General features: G+C 38.1%; 1 long non-coding RNA gene across 2 annotated transcripts; it reads left to right on the top strand.

The window, feature by feature from the left end:
• The first annotated feature begins 82 nt into the window (after positions 1-82).
• On the top strand, positions 83-16,813 carry LOC121668576. Of its 2 annotated transcripts, none has more exons than XR_006017465.1 (3): positions 83-205; positions 12,080-12,185; positions 16,612-16,813. It is a non-coding gene; the product is annotated as an uncharacterized LOC121668576 (long non-coding RNA). The 2 variants fall into 2 exon arrangements; XR_006017464.1 differs by lacking the exon at positions 83-205 and adding an exon at positions 1,323-1,603.
• The last annotated feature ends 5,522 nt before the right edge of the window (positions 16,814-22,335 follow it).

The following is a 22,335-nucleotide window of genomic DNA, read 5'->3' as shown; positions in this document are numbered from 1 at the left end:
CACTGGAGTGTGGGAGGATCATGCAGTCACATTTATTTGAAACCTCTTAGTTAAATATTTTGTGCATTCCATCTCAGTAAGCTCCTCAGCACTGAGTTACAATGCACTCACAGACATTATGTGTAACTACTTATACTATTCTCATCCCTGAAGTACCAGATTTTCTTTCAGAAGGGCACTAAGCAGTGGGACAAGTTAATGTCAGGTATGTTTTTTTCTCCTATTTGTCCTTTACCCAAAAGAAAACTTCTGTGTACAGTAATGTAATATGGTTTAGTAGCATTACATAATTGTGAGAAACAGTGTCAGAGAATGGGGTGAGACAGCAAACTTTCGTTAGCTCTCCACAGACAGAAGAGTGTGAAAACATGTGAATATGCAAGCATGTCATCTACTTGCTTGGAAAAAGGAAAAATTATATAAGTGTTCACACCTGTAGATTATGCATAATTTATACACAATTCAGAAAAAGTACATAGTACAATGTATCAGCATTTTAACTGTGTATTACTTTACCTTGCATATTTCTTTAAACATTATACACTAAGTTGTATTTTCTATGTACTCTTACTTTGTGCATTATTACCATCTGACTACATTTAGTATTACATTTCTCTATATGGTGATCAAAGGACTTAGGAAGACCTCATATGGCACTCTGATTAAACAGAGTTACTGCCTAGTGGGCTGGGACAGAAGAGCAGATTTAGTGCACAGGAGCCGTCTATGCGGCAGAAAGCACTTGTGAGACTTCTAATCAAATGTTTCAGCGATTAAAAATACAGCAAAGCACTCACCCTTTTCAGGCTCTGTGGGGAATTTAGACTTCAAACTTTTTTCAGATTTCAGTTAAGAAAACTGCAGTCAGAAAGTCATAAAGGAGAAGATCATAGAATATTCTTTTTGGGAAGACTTAAAATACATGTTGTGTTTTCATCCAGGAAAACCTTATTTAGGCTGTTATTCTTGCACATCCACCTCCACTGTTGAAACCATTAATCTTTAAATTAATTATTAAATATACAAAGATAAGAAAGAATGGCAGTACAGCCTGGTGATCATGGAATTCCCCAGTCTGATGAACATCTAGATCCCAATGCAAGTACCCTATGACTTTTTATATTTATAATAAAAATCCAACTACTTAAGTAGCTACTCCAAAACATAAGCTCAGTAAAATACAGTTTAGTAAACTCTAATAACTGGATACAGAGAAAATTCATGGTGGGGAGGGGAAGATATTTTTGGCTTTGTCTCTCTTTCTTACCATTCCACTCTAATTGGGAATAAATCAAATTAATTTTTAATTTATTAACTTGACCTAAGTCAAGTTTGTTTTGCCTGTGATGGTAATTGGCAAACAAGCTTCCTGTCCTTTTCCCAGTCTGGGAATTCTTTAATCGTATTTTCTCCTCGTGTCCTGTGGAAGAGGGGAGTGAGAGAGCAACTGCTTGGGAGTCTGGTAGCCAGCCAAGGCAACCTACAAGAGGAAGAAAATCTTTAACGGGTGTATGGAATTGAATCTGAGAAAGAGAAAAAGGACATGAAACAGAGGACTGAACTGTACCTCATATTGGAAAAAGAATCTGGAATGAATTCATAGGTATGAAGCAATTTTCTTTATCAAATTGGAATCAAATCTTTAAAGAGACTGCTAAAAAAAGATTATCAATGGCAAAATTTATGTACACCATATTTGTATTTCTGAATTTGCCATAAATACAGACTTCTTATATTTAAAAAAGAAAAAAAAGATATACTGATTGCAAAGAAAATGTAATAAAGTATATGAAATCTGTGGCTGCACACATGAAATAATTTATTCATATCTCAATTGTGTCCCAATTTATCCTGAAATTCATAAAATATATTTGCTGTTTGAGAAAGAATAAATGCCATCCTCTTAAAGAGTCATAACAGTTATATTTTCAGACTTCTTTTGCCATGACTTTTGGATTTTTAAATAGAAATAAATATATGCAGCATATTTGATCTTTTTAAAAGGTAGCTTTGAAATAAATAATTTAGAAACAATAGGAAATGCCTCAGGTGTTTTCAGGTGCTTCTTTTCTGTATTGAAGGCACAAATCTATACAAAACAACATGAAAGACGCAGCAAAATGAGTTAATGGAATACTCACAGCTTAAGGTCATACTTCTACATATTCGTAAGCACATTTGGAATATGGATGTATTTTAAATATGAAACTGCAGCTTAAAACATTCACAGACAGCATTATATAAACTTGTCAAATACAAATCTTTGAATAATGAAATTCTGAGTAGCAGCTCACATTTAGAATTTCCTCATGATTTTGTCTTTACATTTGTGACAATGCAAAATACTATTTAGCTAGCAAAATCAACAAATCTTAATCTAAATGAGTTCTACTTGAAATACTGGTTTTATTCCATTGTCATTTGACACAAGAAAATGAAAGGTAAAGCACCTGAAAAAGCCACAAAAATAGTTTTTGATGGTAGAAGCAAGATCCTTTAATAAATATGATTTGAGGAAAATCCTTTACTAACATTACCAAAACCCAAAAACAAGTAGTGAAAGAGAGCCATATCGTATTTAGCCAAGAAACCTAATAATCTCAAATTTTTTTAGGAGTGGTATTAAAATTAGTTAAGAAATTTGTGTTTCTGTAACTTTGCTATTTTAGTTTTTATAGTCTTGTTGCTTTAGCTGCTCTTAGTTGTAGTTAATAGATAACTTTGTTCTAATACAATATGATAGATATTATAGGAAAACTAGGGAGTAAAGTTTTAATAAACATAATCTGCCTGCAGAACTTAATTGAGAATTCCTTAGCTAAGAAATGAAAAATAATATTATTAAAGAAGCCGAGCTTTAAGTTATCCTTTAACTAAAGATGGATTAAATGTTTTAGTAGTAGTTGGAACAATAAGATGAAAAACTGGGACTTGACAACGAGAAGAGGGACTATGGGAAGCGTTTTTTGTTGCAATGTATATAAACCCTGGGAAGTTTTTGTTTCTTTCTTTGGACATCCTTGGCAAATAAATGACCGCTTGTCCCCAATACTGGCCAGCAACCAGGGATACTGGCCAGTTATTAGGGATGTTGCTTCAACAATTCTTAAGTTGTTGAAGTTTGAACCTTTTGGTTTTCTCCTTTGATTCAGTAGTCTAAAGAAATAGTTTCTGATGTTCACATGTCAAAGAAAATAATAATCTCTTTGCCAGCAGGAGCATTGCAATTGGATGTACTCCTTTTCTTTGTGAAAAATGGCTTTTTATAAAGCAACAGACAAAGGGTATTTCAGGATTTAGACGATTATGTTTTCCAGTGATTCAATACAAATTTCAAGAAATGGAAGAATGCCCACTTTGGTAACTTAGTTCAGCTACTGGATATTATCCAGTGTGTAATATTCTTTTTCCAGGAAGCAAAACACTGAAATAAAAGTCTCCTCCTTGCAGTAAGTCTACTGAAAACAATTCTGCTCTAACGGACTTAAAACAGTACTAAAAATATTTTTCCAAGGCAATATCTCTAACCACCCTCTAAATGAGAAAAATAAGATGCTCAGTCTTATCTAGAATATTCTTATGCTATATAATAAATCCCATCAGTCTCTGAAGTCATTACTACATGGTATTCTGTCATCAGTCAATGAGATAAATGCATGGCAATAATCAATATGATAAAATGATACATTTATGATGGCGTGGGAAGATGACTGAGGGTAAAAAGATAACAGTACAGAAGTTATATGGAAAAAGATGGTTGCTACTCCCTGAATGGAACAGGGCCAGCATACCTAAACTCCCATACACAATAAGATCTAAATGGGACCAAATGGAGGGTGGAACAGAGGGTAGACACTGTGGCCAGGCTCTGTTGAAACCCCTGCAGAGGGAGCTCTGTGGTACTTTTTAGCACATAAGCCACACAGCAGCTGAAAACCAAGGGAGATAAAGGCAGATATTCTCCTCTTGAATCAGCAACTGTGGTGAAATCATTCTCCTTGGACTGACACCTAAGCCCATCCCAAGGTTATTGCAGGTACTGTGCTGAGATACCCACCCCCAGGTACAAACACCACTGAGTGAATATGATGTATGACTAAAGTCACTCATATTCCACCTAAACACATTTTCGAACCTTAACCTGTTATGATTTTACTAATAAAGAATGTTATTCTGTAAACTGCTCATGTGAGTCCATCAAGGGTGCTGGCAGTCCCCGGCAGTGTATAAAGGTGTGGAGACCCAGGAGGGGATTTCTCTGTTTGGCATGTGATCCTGAAAGAGTCAGTGAACTGCTCAGTGAAGGGTCCCCATTATGGGATGATGACAGACTGGCTGGGCACAAGGGTCTCAGCTTTTCTGGGGTACTGGCTGACAAATCAAACACTGAGGGTTTGAGTAAATCTCCACTTTTCACATGACGGTGTCTCACACATGATAGCTTAATAAATTAATGAAAATACTGTTTTCAGTCGAATAAAATTGAAACTATTTTAAAAAATTAATTCAGAATGAATTTGCTGATATTCAGGAATAAAGCTTTGAATGCTTTTCAACTGTAATTTTTAATATATTCAGGGATTCAAACATAGGTATATCATCAGTCTATGCATATTCTTCGCTGACAGTTACTGTACTATGTTTGCTACTTTTCAGTTAAGACTGAGGCTTTCAGAAAGACAATTCATTAAACCAGAAAGGAAGTTGCAATATTTTCTTTTCTATCTTGCTTATAATCCAAATACAATTTCTAGAAATGAAATAGTGATGGGTTTTGATTCTACAATACAGTACAAATTTAATTAAGTGGTGCACATTCTAAATAAGGAAAATGGTTTTATCTCCCGACATTTCAAATGAGAAAATCCAATCACAGGAACAATGAAGCACAGCAATTTTAGTTACTTATTTATTTCATTCTTGATCGTCAAAGTCTTACTTCATTGGCCTGCTTGATATTTCAAAGTACTCTGCCAGACTGTAGATAACTTAAATAAGAACGTATATTTATGATAGATAAAGACGTCATCATTTGTTGGAACCCTGGGTTTAGAGAATTTAGGTTTCTGGGATATAATAATACATATGTGTAACAATATGGAGGACTTTGGGTGTGGATTAGCTCTTCTTCTCTTCTCCTTCTTCTTCACAAATCTGAGTGTTCTGGTATTGGTTCAAAAAACCCGCACAGTGGGTCATGAATAGATAGTTATTGGATTATAAGTAAAAACATATTACTTGGTATTTCATAATTTGTTGATTTGGACTTTAAAAGGCCTTGAAAGTTAGAACTCACAGCCGTTTTCCACCTTGTTACCTAAGAGGCCCATCCTGTGCAGCTGTGCTACAGATAAGAAAATAATAAACATCAATTAGAAGAAAAGCCTGGCATCTCCTGCATTTTAATCCAAACTCTGAGTAAAAGAACTTGCAGTGCAGAGAGACAAAAACAAAAGCAAAAACAAAAACAAAGAGAGAAAACTAATAATCATTCACTTTATCTAATCCATTGAGAACTTTATTTGAATGTGATTATATTAAATTACAGGCCAGCTGACTTTTATGCTTTGGTATAGTGAATGCCACCTCTGATTTTGAAGATGAGTCACATTTAAAATAGGGTTTTTTAATAATATAAATAATATAAATAATATAAATAAAATTCAGCTGACACTCAATAATTTATTATAGCTGCCACAAATTAATAAAAAATAAGGAATACTGGAGCTGATGAAAGTTTTTCCAAATCATGTTTTTCCAAATCATTCCCACATAGCAATTTTTTCACAGAAAATATCAGGGCTTTGTATTCATCTATTTCTTCCAGTGCAAGCTACAACTATGTTTTACCTTCATGGACTGACTCACTATTACAGTCTCCATCTTCTTAGGCTGGTAAGATTGTGTAATGGATTTCATATCCAGGATTTTTTGGGGGAAAAAACCATCAGTCCTATTCAGGGATGCTCACAGCATAAATGTGTGCTAGTGAAGAAAAGGCTGTAGCCTAAATAAAAACAATTTTACAGTATTGAACATAAACTCACAAGGATGTGCATGGACATACACATGAATTAACAGCATGTGCTTGGAAAGAGTGAGACTTAGCAACATGAAAATGATCCAGAAGCAAACATACCATTCTCTAATTCCTAGTGAGGATATGCAATAATGTTTCCTCTTAGCTATCTTTTTAATCAAGTATTTACCATACAATAGTAACTTAAGAAAAAGCAGTTCATAAAGTTCCTTCCTTCACTGGTCCACATATAGGTGTTAGATCTTTGCTAAAAATATATGCATTACTTGTAGCATCTGCTCAGACTGAGTATATGAGTTGAATTTGTTTGCTTGTTTTGTTGCAAGTAACTTCATCTCATTTTTTCATGAGAATGCTATAGTGGCTTTGTAAGTTTGAAGCTTGATATTTCTCATTAGTTTTCTCTTACATGCATAAGAAACAAAGGTATTCCTTCTCTTCCCTCAATCCCATTACTTCCTTTCTCCCCTTATCAAACTTTTAATGGTAAAAAAAGTTCCTCTTCCTATTTAAGTTATCTACCCTGCTGAAATGCCAGACAGATTAGACCATCATTCCCTCACCTGCAATCAGTGTTTTCCAGTTAGAAAACTTAAATGCATAAGGCAGAATTTCATATAGGTCACACACCACTGTGATAATCTTAAACTGATAGTATTTCAACATGTGGCAGCCTACATTGTCTTGTTCTTTTACTGGATGCCACCAAGAAGAAGCAGCTTCCTCTTCTTTGCTTCCCCAATGATGCATTTATACATATTGGCAGGATTCTCCCACTGCCCCTCTCCTACACAATGAAACTGAACCCAAAACTGAGACTCTCACTTCCCAAAACCAAGCAGTTTCAATAGAACTCAGCAGAGGGAACAGATCATCTCCCTCAACCTGCAGGCAATAGCCACTAACCCAGAACACCATTAACATTCTTTGTTTCAAGAACTCATTACTGATTCAAGGCCAACCTGGTGTCCTCCAGGATTCCCAGACCATTTTCTGTAAAGCTGTTTTCCAGCTGTTCTGCTCTCAACATGTACTGGTGGATGCGTTTGCTCTTTCCAGGTGCAAGACTTAGCATTTTCTTTTGCTGAATTCATAAATTTCCTCTCAGCCCTGTTGAGGTCCCTCTGAACTGAGGGACAACCCTCTGATGTATCAGTCACTCTTCCTAGCTTTGCATCCTCTGAGAACTTGCTATTTATGCCCTGTTCCATCAAGCAGCTAATTAATGAATATAGTAAGCATTAGTGGTACCAATATTGACCCCTGTGGTAGACTATTTTGGACTGCTCTCAAACTGGACTTCATGGTGCTCATCACTATCACTTAAGCCTGGAATTTGAGACAGTTTTCAATCTCCTTCACTGTCTTCTTATCTAATCTATTGTGGTGGCTGGTGAGCCTGTGGTATAAGGAACTGTCATGGTCTAGCATAGCCACGGAAGTGATTCTTTTGCAAAGAAGTGCTTACAGCTTCCTGTATGACCTGACAGAACCTATCAACTGGCTAGTTTGAATATTGGCAACTTTTTAAGCCACTTAAGAAGCTTGACACACCTCTGTGATCCACATTTAAGAACGAACAGAGCCCGGGAAAGCTCTCTTGTCTTCTGGCTTTTGGACAGGTAGCAGGGGGGGCCTGCAGGTGGCCCAGCAGGGCCAGCAGTGGTGCAGCCCTGTTCCATTTGTGGCCCCCCCCACACAGCCCTGCTCCATGCAGGCAGCACAGCACAGCTCCCCACCTCCCCCCCTCCAGTGCGGCCGAAGATTCATCTGAGGATGCCCCGCTGCCCGGCAAAGATCATGTGACCAACAGCCATAAGCGAACTCCAGCTGCAAGGCCTGGGTGAGATTAACCCTTTTTTAGTGATGTAAGTTTCCTCCAGAACAGATGAAGCCTGCAGACATCAATCCTCTCCCAAGTCAGAGGAAGAGGGAAGGTGAGGGCACATGAAGAAAGAGACACCAAAGTCAGTAAAGCAGGAAAAGCTGAAACCCTGAGGGAGGAGAAAGAGGACATGCTTCAAGCTTAGAAGCTGAAATTCTGTTGTAAAGCTATGGTGATGGACTATGATACATCAGAGTACACGCTGTAATTTCATGAAAATTTCATGAAAACATGGCAGGGTGGAGGGTTCAAATTCCAACTGTGAGCAAAGGTATCTGTGCTGAAATAAGCAAATGACTATAATTGTGAGCAAAAGTACTTGTGTTGAAATAAGCAAATGACAGTAGCTGTAATTGGATGAGGACCCTTGCTCCCAGGGAAGGAGAAGACCTCTGTTCCTAGAGATGAAAGTGATGAGGACCCTTGCTCCCAGGGGAGGAGGAGGGCCTCTGTTCCTGGAGCTGAAGATGCTCCCAGAGATAAGCGAAGAGAACCTTTGCTTCTGAACGGCTCATCCTTAAAACAGTACCCCAGTAGCTCAAGATTGGACCTTCGAAACCAGTTGTGGGGACAGCTGTAAGATGAGGGAAGGGACTTTCACATGCAAGCAGAGAACCAACCTCGGCAGCTGTCTTGCTGTGGTATTGAAGCCATGCGAGAATTGTTTCTTGTGGAGATGTCTCCATAGCATGAGCAAGAGAGACTCCTCTCCCTAAGTGAACTGAAAAAAAGATTATTATAGAAGTGGTAAACTGACTGAAAATCTCAAGGGTTGTCTTTTTACATTGTCAGTGGGAGAAGGGAGAAAGGTGGGGAGAAGTGTTCTTAAGGTTTAGTCTGGTTTTTTTTTTTCTTCCCTTTCTTTTAGGTCTGTTAATAAACTTCTTTATATTCTTTTAAGTTTTGTGCCTGCTTTGCTTTCTCCTAATTCTTATCTCACAGAAGCAAAATAAATAAGTAATGGATATTTTGACCCAAACCACTACATTAAATTGGTGTTTCTGCCTGGTTTACAAACTGAACTCGCTACAGGAACAAAGAGAATTCTTGGGTAAGACAGTCCCTAGTACCAGAGGCTTCTGTCTAGGTTAGGGTGAGAAGAGAAGCCTCTCCCAGAATGCTTTGTGTTGCTATGTTAATGTACCCCAGTTCTGCATTCCTGGTTGGCCGCTGGCTGCCCCGCCCCCTTGCTGCCTTATGTGTTTTATGTCCTAGAAAGTTCTTTACTCCAGGTTCCCCCATTGGCCTTTACCCCTCACCACTCCCCCAGAGCTTCCCCACTGGCTCCCTTACCCTAGTCCCTCTTTTTACCACCCCCATGCCCTCAGATCATTGATCTCTGGTGCTCACCTCCCCCCCATACTTAAACCTGGACCCTCCATTGTTGCTTGTCTTTGCCTCTTGACTCCTTCATGGTGTGAATGCAATAAATCTCTGTCCATGGAACTCTGAGTGGTGATCCTTCCTGCCTCTTTGCCGTCGATGCATATTACTGAAGCTATCTGTGCATTTGTGTATGCACGTGTGTGTGAGTGTGTGGCTGGTTCTGCCGAGCGCCTTAGAGACAGTTTTGGAAGTTTGCAGCACCTCGCGCCCCAGGACAGAAGCCACGGAGCCCAGGTTAGTGATAATTTATACTTCATCAGGTTGTCTAGAAGGATGTTTTAGGAGACTAAAACTTTACTAAAATAAAAATAAATAATGTCCATTGCTCTCCACTCAACTACCATAAGCGGTCATGTTCTTTCAGTTTCTAATTATGTTTTACTTCACTAGCCTGAACAAGTCATGTCTGTGATGGATTTTACATTTTCTTCCTTTTTTATTTTTACTATCTACACCTTTATTATCATATTCTATAGTCTGATTTGAGTATTTATCACTCCTGAATGTCATTTATTCTGAAATACTTTTCTAAAACCTATTTTCTTTTTCAATATGGAATGACTTCTTCATCCTAATCACTAATAAGCCTTATTATTTAATTTGCTTATTTATTAACAGTGTCCTGGAACAAAAGCCACAGCAATACTATGCTGCTCTGTATCTGCAATAGCAGATATTGACTTTCAAAAGTTTTGGACTCTCCATGACTAATTGAGTGCAAATGACCTTCTCCATCCTGAAATGTGCAAAATAAAATCAGGCTCACCTGCTCTAAACATGTCAAGTCTGTATTTTAAGTAACCTTTACATAAAATTAACAATACAGCATCTGAAAATTTTAAAGATTTTTCCATACACAGAAAAAATTACAGCACAAGCTAGTGCTAACTTATCATAATAAAAGATATTTTCAAGACTGGTTATATGCAGGTCATTACTTTATTGGAGAGTTATAAAACACCTTTCCTTAGCCTCACAAAATAGCAGCTTCCTTCCCTCATTCTTTCTATGTTTTTCTCTCATTTTCGTATATTAACGGCTCAAAAAAACCTGCTGGAGATATTGTTTTTAATTAACATAACAAAAATTTTTTCTATCCTCCCAGGAGCACCTTTTGACTCAAATACATTTAGAGATGATGAGGGGTACCTTTTATAAATCCCTCTTGGGAGGTTATGGGCTCAAGTCATATTTACATTAAAGAGATTTGTTTGTGTAGCTCCCTGTGCACCATTTTCAAGATCTGCTTCTTGGAATATCAAATTACATTTTATTTGATAGATGTGAAGTCTGGTAAGAATAACAGAGTGAATTTTGTTGCTTGTTTGTCCTTCAGTTCAAAATTAGCATTTTGCAAGTTATTTAACTTAGACTGATAAGCACATAAGAACTGAAACTACGTAGCCTTTCTCATGCCAGTATTAAAATATTATCATATTTAGGAAGCCCAGATAGCATTGGAAGTTTGGGATTTTTTTAGTACTATGATAAATAATTTATTTTTTTCTCAAATGTCTTTTCTTAATTTTTTCTCAATTTTATAATTTTCTGTTGTGCAAAGAGGAAAAATAAAGAGGCGTTCAAGATGGAAAAACAATGACATTTATAGGAGCTTTGATGGTAATATATGCAGTTTACACACCTGTATTTCTTATAAGTCAACAGATTCTCAAGCCAGGAAACTGATAATCTTCTATTTATAGTCAAATAGTGAAAAAGTACAGTGTGTCAATTTAGGGTCACACTGCCCTGGGTCACACTCAAAATAAGAGCAATTCCTGTAATAAGTCAAATGTCCTTATGATGCATTTTATATATAGATATATAGATAAATATTTAATCTTAGCATTACCTGAATCCTAGTGTACCTAAAGAAAATGTAGAGGCTACAACTGAAATCAGTGGGGACAACTGTCTCCTACAGATTGTATCAAAACTCCTCTTCTTAATGAAAGAAAGGATTCAAACCATAACCTCTAAAGTAATGGCACTTCTCTGTATTTTAGGTTGGTTAATTTTGCTGCTGTTTCACTCTCTGGTTGTTTTTTTTGTCTGATATATTTCCATTTTGTTAAGGTACCTGAAATATAATGTGAAATTATATTGATATTTAATTTTAAAATACACTGGAAAAAAATTAATAGGGGAATTTACTTATTAAAACAAGTACTTGTTAAGATGAAAAAGCACAACTACTTCATCTTATGTTTTTGGTTTTTGTTATTAATATCTGTATTGATTAAGAAAATAGTTTAAAATTTAATTATTTTAGGAGAGAAAAATAAGAAATAATAAGAACAAAATGCAAGTAACTTACAGCTAAGTTCATAACAACTTTCAAGGAAATCAGATAAAGAATTCCTTACTGCACAAGGAAAGATTTTGGAGAAGGTGGTGGGAGTTGCACCAGTTTGCACTGGATAAAAACACTAGTTATTGTTACAACATCCCTGTTAATATTTTTGGGTGATTTTCCTAATTTTTTATTTCAGCTAAGAGTTTTTTTATTTGATATAGTGAGGTAAAATAAGGAAGAAAAATATTAATGGGATAAATTAGATGATAATGTTTGTGCAACCCTTAGTTTTGATGGTTTGGCTGTTCTTGTGTACACTCATGAACCTGCAAAAACTAATCTTTTTGCTCACTTCAGACATATCTGAATAGTCACAATGTGCTCCTGATAAGAAAAACTTAGCTAGAGCATCTAGTAACATCTCTTCTTCAACATCATAATTGAATTTCTTTCAATTTATGTTACTGAACAGAAGCCCAAGACATGCCTTATCCATAACAAACAACCGGACAGGAGGCCACTTAAAGCAAAAAACACTGAAGACCTTTGCTGAAAGTTCTTCATCGTGCTCTTTGGAGGTAAAGTATGGCTCTGGGACCCTGCCCTTCCTGTGTTCTTTGTGACCACTTATAGTTTGATAGAGAAAAACAGAGGGTGATAATTCAAAGTGTGGGAGTTAAAATAAAAGGTGGGACATGAAATCTGCTGAAAGTAGCAGGATAGAGCTAAGACTCAGGGGGAAAGAAAGCTCTAACAGCATGAAACAGAAATTACAACAAAAGGAAAGAAAGTTGGACTTGGTTGGACATCAAGACTGTGACTAGCAAATATGATAGAAGCAGCTGAGAAAAAGGGGGAAGTCCAGGCAGAGTGTTGAGGTGGGAGAATGACACAGACTGTAAGGAGAAGCCCCTAAACAGAGAATGGGCTGGACTGGCAATAAGTCAAAGAACCTGGATGACCACCATAGGATAAAGATGCAATGCAACACTTCAGGGAAATGGGCAGAAGAGTGTGTTCACAATGACATACTGACTGCAGATTATGGATATAAAACTGGTTTTCCCTGATGGTAACAAGTATTTGTAACACATATGAACACAAAATATGGTGTCAACAGTGTGATGTAAAATGTAAAGCAATCTGAGAGAAAGACACTGTCAGATTCTTCAGCCATCTCATTCATTAGAGCTAAGAAGTAAAACTTGCAGTATTTGGAGATGTTGTCATTTAAGCATGAATTTAATCTGGTCCCGGAGAACTAACTCCTGTATTATGTTCAAAAAGCTACCATATAAAAGGCAAGCCATTGTCTTGTTTTGTTTTTGTCATATATTGATGGTGACTGCTCCATCGTAACTGCTGGGACCAGTCAATGGGCTGAACCTGTTTTCTCCCCCAAAGGGATGCCTGTTGGGTAAGAACCATACTCTATTCAGGCTGAATACTTTTATTGGGGAATAGAGATATTACTTGGAATACATTTTTGCAGTCAGATACTATCATTGGCAATCCTCAACCCTTAACCTGTTACAATTTTATATAAATAAAGAGTATTATTCCATAAACTGTTAGTGTGAATCCTTCATGGGCACAAGCAGTCACCGGCAGCAGGTAACACACTCAAATAAAGTGGGAAGACCCACTGAGGGGTCTCCTTTGTGCTTTTGGTGTGTGTCCCTGCCTAAGTCAGTCAGACAAACCTCTGACCCAGAAGGACTGTTCAATGAAGGGTCCCTGTAATGGGACAATGACAGACTGGTTGGGCACAAGGGTCTCAGCTTTCCTGGGACACCGACAGACAAATAAGACTCCAAGTGTTGTGGAAATCTCCTTTTTTTCATGTGACACTGATCCAAGGACCAGCCGAGAAGAAAATATTTACAAGGCACTGAGTGGGAGGGGAAGAGAATTTACTCATATGGGCATAAACCATATTGTACCATATTCCCTCAGGCTCAGTGAATGCAGCCTGGCCTTGCCCAGTATGTGACATTAGCATCAGACTTAGCTGTATTGAAGATGTAATGTGTGTTTATACGTAGACATCTGTGCAGACACCTAAACATAGGTGAGTTAAGTTAAATTCAGGTTATGCTGTACTCATTTGTGAATTTACATTGTGGTACAGACTGAAACATTAATCAGTATACGTAAGACTCAAGTTACAGCAAAGAAGCATATTTTATATTTCTTAAACTTTCAATATTTTGTCCTTAAAACCTACCGAATATTTTGAGACATTCCAGATTTTCCCCTAAGGAATGTAGAGATCTACATTTTTGAAAGTTTTGACATCAAAACTGTAAGAGATCATTAAGACCTTAAAGACTCAGGAGAAAAAAATCAATGCCTGAGATTGTAGAGGGAAGAAAAAAGTAATTTAGAACTATCTTCTGTTTTCTGGAAAAGAGATCTACATAACAGCAAACCAAAGTCTGAGAGTTGCTGGCTGCTTTCCCTTTCAATCTCTCCTCTTTCTTTCATATTATTGTATTATGGCCTCTAGGTAGAATTAAAATGATACTCGCATATTATTTTGAGGACATTTTTGCCTTGTTATGGTCTGCCACTTCCTGTAGGTACTTATTTAGCTAAATGCTATGTTGTATTAATGTATGACGTGAACTTTTACTTAACAGTTAAGCTTGCAGGGACTTAAATACGTCATTAAAGGCAATTTATTCATATTTTTTAATATTTTTACCCATCTAGATTAGCTGCTTAGGAAGTTCTTGGTGTTCAAGATGTTAAATTTATTAGTCTCAGTTTTGGTTAACTTGTAGAACATAACAATTAAAATTAAACCAGAAATAGAGGAGTAGTTAGCAACATTTCTGAAATGTATGTGGTGACCTGTGTGGTGCTCTATCCATAGGCAGAATGGCACTTCTTTTGTGCTATAGACAACACAGGATATAGAATCATCTATAAAATCACAGAATCACATAGTGGTTTGATTCGGAAGGGACCTTTAAAGGTCATCTAGTCCAATTTTCCTGACATGAGCAGGGGTCACTTTTGCTAGAAGGACAAAATCTTCTTTTTTTTTTCTGTTGTCCACAGGTTGTACCATAATTGTCTGCCTCAGAACTTCTAGCATTATCTTTTAGGAGTATAGGGACCACTGTTTTGCTTTTTATGCTTTAAAAAGCTGAATATTTATAAAAGAAATTGTGTCATTTACATGGGTATTTTTTTTATTATTGTTATTATTATTAGGCACAGTTAAGTCCTATACACAGTGTTTCAAACCTACCAGATAGACAGATAGATAGATCACCCATTTTAGGTAACTGGGCTGGATATTTTCTTTGGGAGCACCTAGATTCTGAGCTCAGTTCTTTACAGGCTGCTAATGACAAACTTGTATGGTTGTTTATTATGTTACTTATGCTACTGAGACTATGCTATGCCAAGATATTGCAATCAAAAACCTGTGCTCCAAGGCACACTTTCTGTGCCATGAACTTGCTTTCCTGCTGCCCATTGCTGTTTCCAGACATATTTCCTCTCCTTTTAGACTGGAACACACCTGTTTGTTGTTGTTCTTAAGGCTAAACTATGGGAAAGATCAATATTCAAGCTCTCTCATGGAGGTACTGGTGCTAGTCATTCATTGATGCTTGAGATTCCTTGAAAGACTTGGTATCTCCAGGTTTTACCATCATATCCACAGACACCCTAACTGCCCATTAAATAAAATAGAGTTAGACATGTATTGCAGACTATGTATATCAAACTGCTTTGTGCACACAACTCTGTTCAGACATGTAGAAAATACACTGTCAGACACACTATAAACTCTAATATAGAAAGTTTTCCCTGTGAAGGGCAAGTGTTTTTCTCATCTTCCTTCTGTATAGAAACCCAAATTGTTTAATTATGCAATTCAATTAAAATATTTTTTTAAAAGGCTTGTAAAAGTGATCTTTCCCTTCCCATAAAATATGACACATAAACTTTTTCCAGAAATCAACATTCCTTTATGGAGCATTTTCCTTTCCATTGCGTGCTTCTGCCAAAAGTTCAGATGAGGGAGGTCCTTTCACTGATCAGATTTGTGAGTGATAGCCATCATACTTAAACACAAATGTTACTGTACTGTAATTTCTTTGTCAGTTACACGCTTATGTCCAAATAAAATAACTGAGTTCCAGTTATAAGTTCACATTTCCAAAAATACCATAAACTGAGAAGAAACATAAGCATTCAAGAAAACTCTGTTACACAGGTTATAGAATGATAATAGTATTCCAGATATCAGAGACAGAACTAAGACCCCTTTGTTCATCCACTATCAATAAAAAATTGATCTCTGCATTATCTGCTCCTCTGTAACACATATGGTGCTGGAAGGAAGATCCCATGAGTACAGAGCCTCCAGCTTTGCCCCTGCCCTCTACCTTTCCCTGAGCACATTAAGTGCAATGTTTTTGGTTTCATTGCTCTCCTTTTGTCTACTCTTCTAAACCTCTTTGTTCCTCTGTTTGGTTTTCATCTACTCTGAGCTGCTGCTGTGGTACAGAATGCTGATGAAACAATAACTTATTCCTACTCAGAAGGTTGTTTGTCAGGTGTATTTCTTAGCATAATATAGCTATCCTGCATTTATACAGGGAATCTCTGCACTCAGGTCCATGATAAGGGCAACTAACTCAGCTGTTTGCAAGTACCCTGGATGTGCGAGGGATTGCAGACATGGACATACTGCAACACAGACAGAGACTGATAATGTGACACCCTTTCAACTCATTGCTGATTCTAACCCTCTTCCTGCCTTCCTAAAGCCCTGCTGGTGCTGTGTTACTGCTGCTCAGTCCCAGTTCTGTCACTGTTGCCATGCGGGGACATTCCCAGTCCCATCCCTCCTCTGTTGGCTCCTCAGACCAGTCAGCTGACATTTCCAATTCCTTCCTTGACCTGACTGCCAGCTACCACTTTCAACAAAAACGTATGTACAGTTACATTAGCTCAACTTTATTTTCTGGTTTTGTTTTTCAGAACTGGAAGGAAAAAAATTAAAAACCCTAGGACTGAAGTTGCCCTTTGACATCACTGAATCCACATCCCTCCACTTAATGGGACTCGTAGACCACTCGTAGACGTGGTCATGTGAATGCTTACATTTGTACCATGAAGGCACAGTACAAAATAACAGTCAGAAAAATAATAAAACATTTAATCAGAGAAAACAATGTTGTATTTTGTCACAGGAAGAAAAAATCTCAGGGAATAAAGCCTTCAGAGGAAAGAATACAGTTTTTAAACTCATCTCTGTTTTTCATATTGAATAAGAGAATATGAAGGCAGAAGTGCTGAATTTGAACAAAAAAATAAAATATACACATGATGTATATCACCATTAGCAGGGGCGAAAGTCAAATTTCACTCACAAGTTTCATATGAATTTTGTTTGAAAGGACTCAAAATAATTCAAAAAAGATTTTTTAATTTTTATTTGGCATCTCTGCTACAGGGTGGCAATAGATGGAATATCTAGATTCTTCATTGCTGTATAGTATTTTATCCCCTCTAAATTACATTTGAAATCTTTCAAAACAAAATCTGCTTTTTATTTTTCTTAGTTCCTTAATAATTTCCTCTATGACTGATATAGATAAAAAGCTGTGTTTTTTCCCATAGACAATGTAGACCTCTTGTTTACCCTTTCTACTTTACAATACTTCTTAGTGATCCATCTTCTAAACAAACACAAGCAAGATGCATTCAGCAATTTTTCCCATCACTGCAACCCTTGACAGAATATAGATTTAAAAAATCAAAAATCTGTTCTGAGAAGGTGAAAGTGGTGCTGGTCAATTGTTGGAAGCAGCCTGACAAAGTGGGAAAACTGAAGCTTTTTCAAACTGTGTAGTGAGCCATCACAATGCTGCTGATATCCTATGCAGGTTACTGGTTTTCTCTGCAGAACTGAAATTTTATTATTTCTGTAAGAGATACAAACTACTGAGACTATCAGATCTGCTAGTGCTGTGGTAACATCAGATAAGCATGTGGAATTTATATATATATATATGTATATATGGCTAGTAGCTGAAGATAAGGTTCTTTTTCCATTTGTTACCATAGTATAGAGCTTCTGCTTTGTAGTGGCTTGGTCCAAAATACTCATTACTGTTTACCTTCTGTGAGATAAGAATTAGGAGAAATGCAAAGCAGGCACCAAACTTGAAAGAATATAAAGAAGTTTATTAATAGACCTAAAAGAGGGAAAAAGAAAAAATAAAATCATACCACACCTTCAGAACTCTTCTCCTCCCCCCACCTTTCTCCCTTCTCCCACTGACAATGTAAACAGACAACCCTTGAGATGTTCAATCTGTTTACCACTTCTGTAATAGCCTTGTTCAGTTCATTTAGGAAGAGGAGTCTCTCTTGCTTATGCTATGGAGAAATTATCACAATGAGACAGCCGCCCGGGTTGGTTCTCTGCTCGCATCATGTGAGAGTCCCCTCCCCCGACTTGCAGCTTTTCCCACAACTGCTTTTGAGGATCCAATCTTGAGCAACTTTAAGGTTGAGCCGTTCAGAAACAAAAGTTCTCTTCACCCATCTCTGGGAGCATTTCATCTCTAAGAACAGAGGCCCTCCTCCTTCCCTGGGAGCAAAGGGTCCTCCTCATCTTCATCTCTAGGACTATCTCTGGGAGCACCTCTAGAAACTGAGGTTTTCTCCTTTCCATTTGGAGCAAAAGTCCTCATCGTTTCCATCTCTCCCTGTTCAAACTTCTCATCAAATTACAGCTGCTTCAGCATCTGCTTATCTCAGCACAGGTGCTTCTGCTCACAAGTACAAGTTGAACGCTCCACCCCCCATGCTTTCATGAAATTACAATGGGTACTCTGATATATCATAGTTTCACAACAGAATTTCAGCTTTAAGCATCTCCTCTTTCTCCTCCCTCAGGTTTTCAGCTCTTCACAGCACTAAAAGGGTTAATCTCACCTAGGCCTTGCAGGTGGAATTTCGCCTATCACTGTTGGTCACATGATCTTTGCCGGACAGTGGTGCAGCTTCAGCTGAATCTTGGCTGCACTGGCGAGGGGGAGCCGGGGTGCTCCATCTGCATGTAGCACAACTGGGGGGTGGGGGGGCGCGGGTAGAACAGGGCCCATCGGCTCCAGGATGGCTGTGGTCCGGCCCGGCCTGGCCCGAGCAGGGCCTGGGCCACGCCCACCAGGCCCCCATACGGGGCCCCGCAGCCACCTGTCCCAGCGCCGGAAACGAGAGAGAGCTCTGCCCAGGGTTTGTCTATTCTTAAGTGTGGATCACAGAGGTGGTCAAAATTTTAAATGGCTTAAAAAATTGTCCATATTTAAACTGGCCAGCTGATAGGTCCTGTCCGGTCATAGAGGAGCTGTAAGCACCTCTTTGCAAGAACATCACTTCCGGGACTATGCTTTGCTAACCCATGACATGCTTGTACACCAGATAACTTCATGGAAAAATCCCTGGGATTTAACAAGGAAACAGGATAGATTTACAGAAATACTATTTTCCTTTCAAAGAGGATTTTATTTGTTCAAAAATGATGTGCATGTAATTCTTATTTTTAAAATTTATGAAGAGTTAAAAGTCTCAGGAGAGATTTGTGTTCTCTGCTAATCTTTACAGAAATTTCCCATAAATAATTTGCCCCTAAAGGCATGTGTAGAGTGATCGAGTGATCGCAGTGGGGATGTTTTTTCCAGGAACCATGTTACAACTGTCTTTTTGGCTTGTATCTGTTCACCTTTAGCTGTGATGCTATTGTCTAAGTATTCAAGGTGCTTGCTGCTTGGAATAGTGTCTTGTCATGGAAGACATCCTGGAAATTAGCATCTGCACCAAATAAAGACCAAGGACTGAAGGGAGGTTGCTGTTGATAAAGAAAAGGCAGTTCTACCACTCTCCTGTTTGGCATTATTTTAACTATAAGCACCCCTTACTCTGATTATTTCAAGGGACTACTTCTTAGGAGGGTTTTAGGTGGAGTTCACAGGTCTTTTATTTCAGACAGGAACAAGAGAGATTGGAGATCACCTCTGGCCCTGAATCAATCTCTAAAAGTAGTATAAAAATGGACTGACTGAGAAAGATCTGAAGGGGTGGATGGTTGTTTCAGTTTACACTAAGGTCAGGTCACAGCAGATGCATGCACTACAGCCCACAGGAGGCTGCTCGGCTGGGTAAACACATCCTGTAGCTCCCACCCACCTGCCACATCCAAGCCCCAACTGCTGCCAGTACTTGTGGATTCACTGAGGAAGCTTTAGAAAAGAGAGAATCAATGGTGTTACTACTGTTCAGATGAAAGGATTCTTTGATCCGAAGGACTGGATGCAACAGCACCACATTTTCTGTGAATTTCTCTAGAAACCCTGTAAGAAAAATTAAAGCAGAAAAATGTTTTGCCATTCTATGAATTTAAAGAAGAGTAACATTTTAAGATGTTCTTTCAAATCCAAATGTTGACATTTGGATTTTAAGTACTCTATAGGGTTTTTGAGATTTTTGAGATTTTTTCTGTTTAATACGTTTTATAACTGTGGTAGGTTGACTTTGGCTGATTGCCAGATGTGCACCCAGCAACTCTCAACCCCCTTTTCAGTTGGAGTTCCCTGGAAATTAGGAGGAAAATCTTGTGGGCGGAGATAAAGACAAGGAGATCCTTTACAAATTCCCATCACAGGCAAAAGAGGTTTGACATGGGGAAAATTTAGTTTATAACAAGTTAAAAACAGAGTTTAGTGGCGAGAAATTAAGGCAAAACAACATGGTCTCCCTTCCCCCCAAGCAACACAGAGGGAATGGGTGCTACAGCCAGTCTGTAATAGTTCCTTTCAGCTACTTCCTCCTCAGACTTTCCTCTGCTCCAGCATGCACCCTCTTCATGGGCTGCAGTGCTTTTCTACTCCAATGTGGGGACTGCCAGGCTTCAGCTTCCTTTAGGACTTATCTACATGCTCCAGCATGGGATTCTCCATGGTCTGTAGTGTGGATGTTTGCTCCACTGTGGTCTCTGCTAGAGCACCTAGAGCATCTTCTCCTCCTCCCTCTCTAACCTCAGTGTTAGCCAGATTGTTTGCCACACTTTGTCCTCTTCCCTGCTGTGCAGTGGTTTTTTATCATGTTTTACATAAATTCTCCCAGAGACACCACAAACTCCTCTGCCAAGCTCAGCTGTGTCCTGCTGTGAGTCCATTTTGGAGCCATCTGGAACTGACTGTCCAGCACAGAGCAGGCCCTGGCTTCTGCTCACAAAGGCCATCCCTGCAGCTTCCACCATTACCAAAACCTTGTCACTTAGTTTCAACACCAAGAAGTTATCAGATAAATTATGTTTATTGCAAATATAATTCTATAGAGTCACACATGCACTGTTCTCAAACATATTGTGACTTCTACACTTCTCAAGTTGGTTAAAATTGGTGAGCTTAACACATTAAAAAATTTAAGAATAGAGACAACTGAAGGGACTGAGCAGGGAATTGTGGTACTTCTGGTAGGCATACTTTTTAGGAAATTATTTTGTATTTTTCCTGTATTTTTAGGTTAATATAGAAGGAAACCTATTAAAATGTACAATTCATGAAGAATAGAGGGGCCTAGCACAGATATCTTTTAAAAGTCAATAAACTTAATCAGTTAAAAGTTGGAGTTGGTGCATGTGGATGCTGAAAAGCTTGAAGCAGAGAAACTTTCCAGCTTTCTGCCAGCATCCTGTGAAAGTCTTGCCTTTCTCACGCAGGCTAGCTGAAAACAGTGAGAGGTTTTTGTAAACCGAGACTTTATCTCACAGGTGCAAGCTTGTTATACACGGTCTGTTGATACTGACTGGAGAAAATATTTTGAAATGGGTGTCATAGCGTTTAGCCAGTCATTCTGGGAGGTGGATGGTCAAAGGACCAATAACCTTATGCCATTCAAGCAAACCAAGTTATATAAACGAGTCTGTAAATTAATAAATGATCCCATTCTTCCAGGACCTGAACTCTATGTTGTTATTATCGCCATCCCCAGTACAACAGCAACATCTGCAGACCTAATATCAAGATGTTTGTGTATTTTTTGTTTGTTTGTTCTGTTTTGTTAGCATTACATCTAGATATGGAGCTGGAACATACTCCAAAAAAAGTACAAGGAGGTGAACTTTGTGCTTATTGAAAATATAAAGCAATGATTGCAGTGCTGATTGTCACAGCTGGAACATAACAGACACATCTTAACATTGTTCTGAGGTGTACTCACCAACTTATGACACAGTATGAAGAAAACACTCACACTTAGCAGGGCTACCAGCCAGTGTGGCACTGGGGAGTGAAAGATGATAGGAAATTACCTAATAGGAACAGAGAGACTCCTAGGATATATATTTTATTTATCCTATTAGAAAAATAGAACAATATAAACTCTATTCTGTCTGCATTACAAGATAGGGATGTACAGAAAAAGCTAGAAATAATGTTTGACTGAGAATTCATAAAAGCATGCCAGTGGGAGAGAACAAAGTGCTGTCTCCATGGTCTAGGGAATAGATGAAGGACAACTGACTCAAAGGTTGCCAGCACAAATGGGTCTGAAAACCTTCCTGTGGTAGCCCCACACTCTACACCTTTCACTCTACACCTTTGCCTTTGCAGGAGAATTCACATGTCTATGAGTGTAAGCAGTAGCAGGAGGATGGACAGAGAGTTGCATATGGGATGACAGGACCAAGAACAA

Source organism: Corvus kubaryi, unplaced genomic scaffold, assembly GCF_017639235.1.
Source record: "Corvus kubaryi isolate FWS band 111438036 unplaced genomic scaffold, C.kubaryi_AGA036_p1.0 37385, whole genome shotgun sequence".
Classification (NCBI taxonomy): Eukaryota; Metazoa; Chordata; class Aves; order Passeriformes; family Corvidae; genus Corvus; species Corvus kubaryi.
The sequence above is the reverse complement of the archived record's forward strand: the minus strand, read 5'-3'. Positions and strand labels throughout refer to the sequence as shown.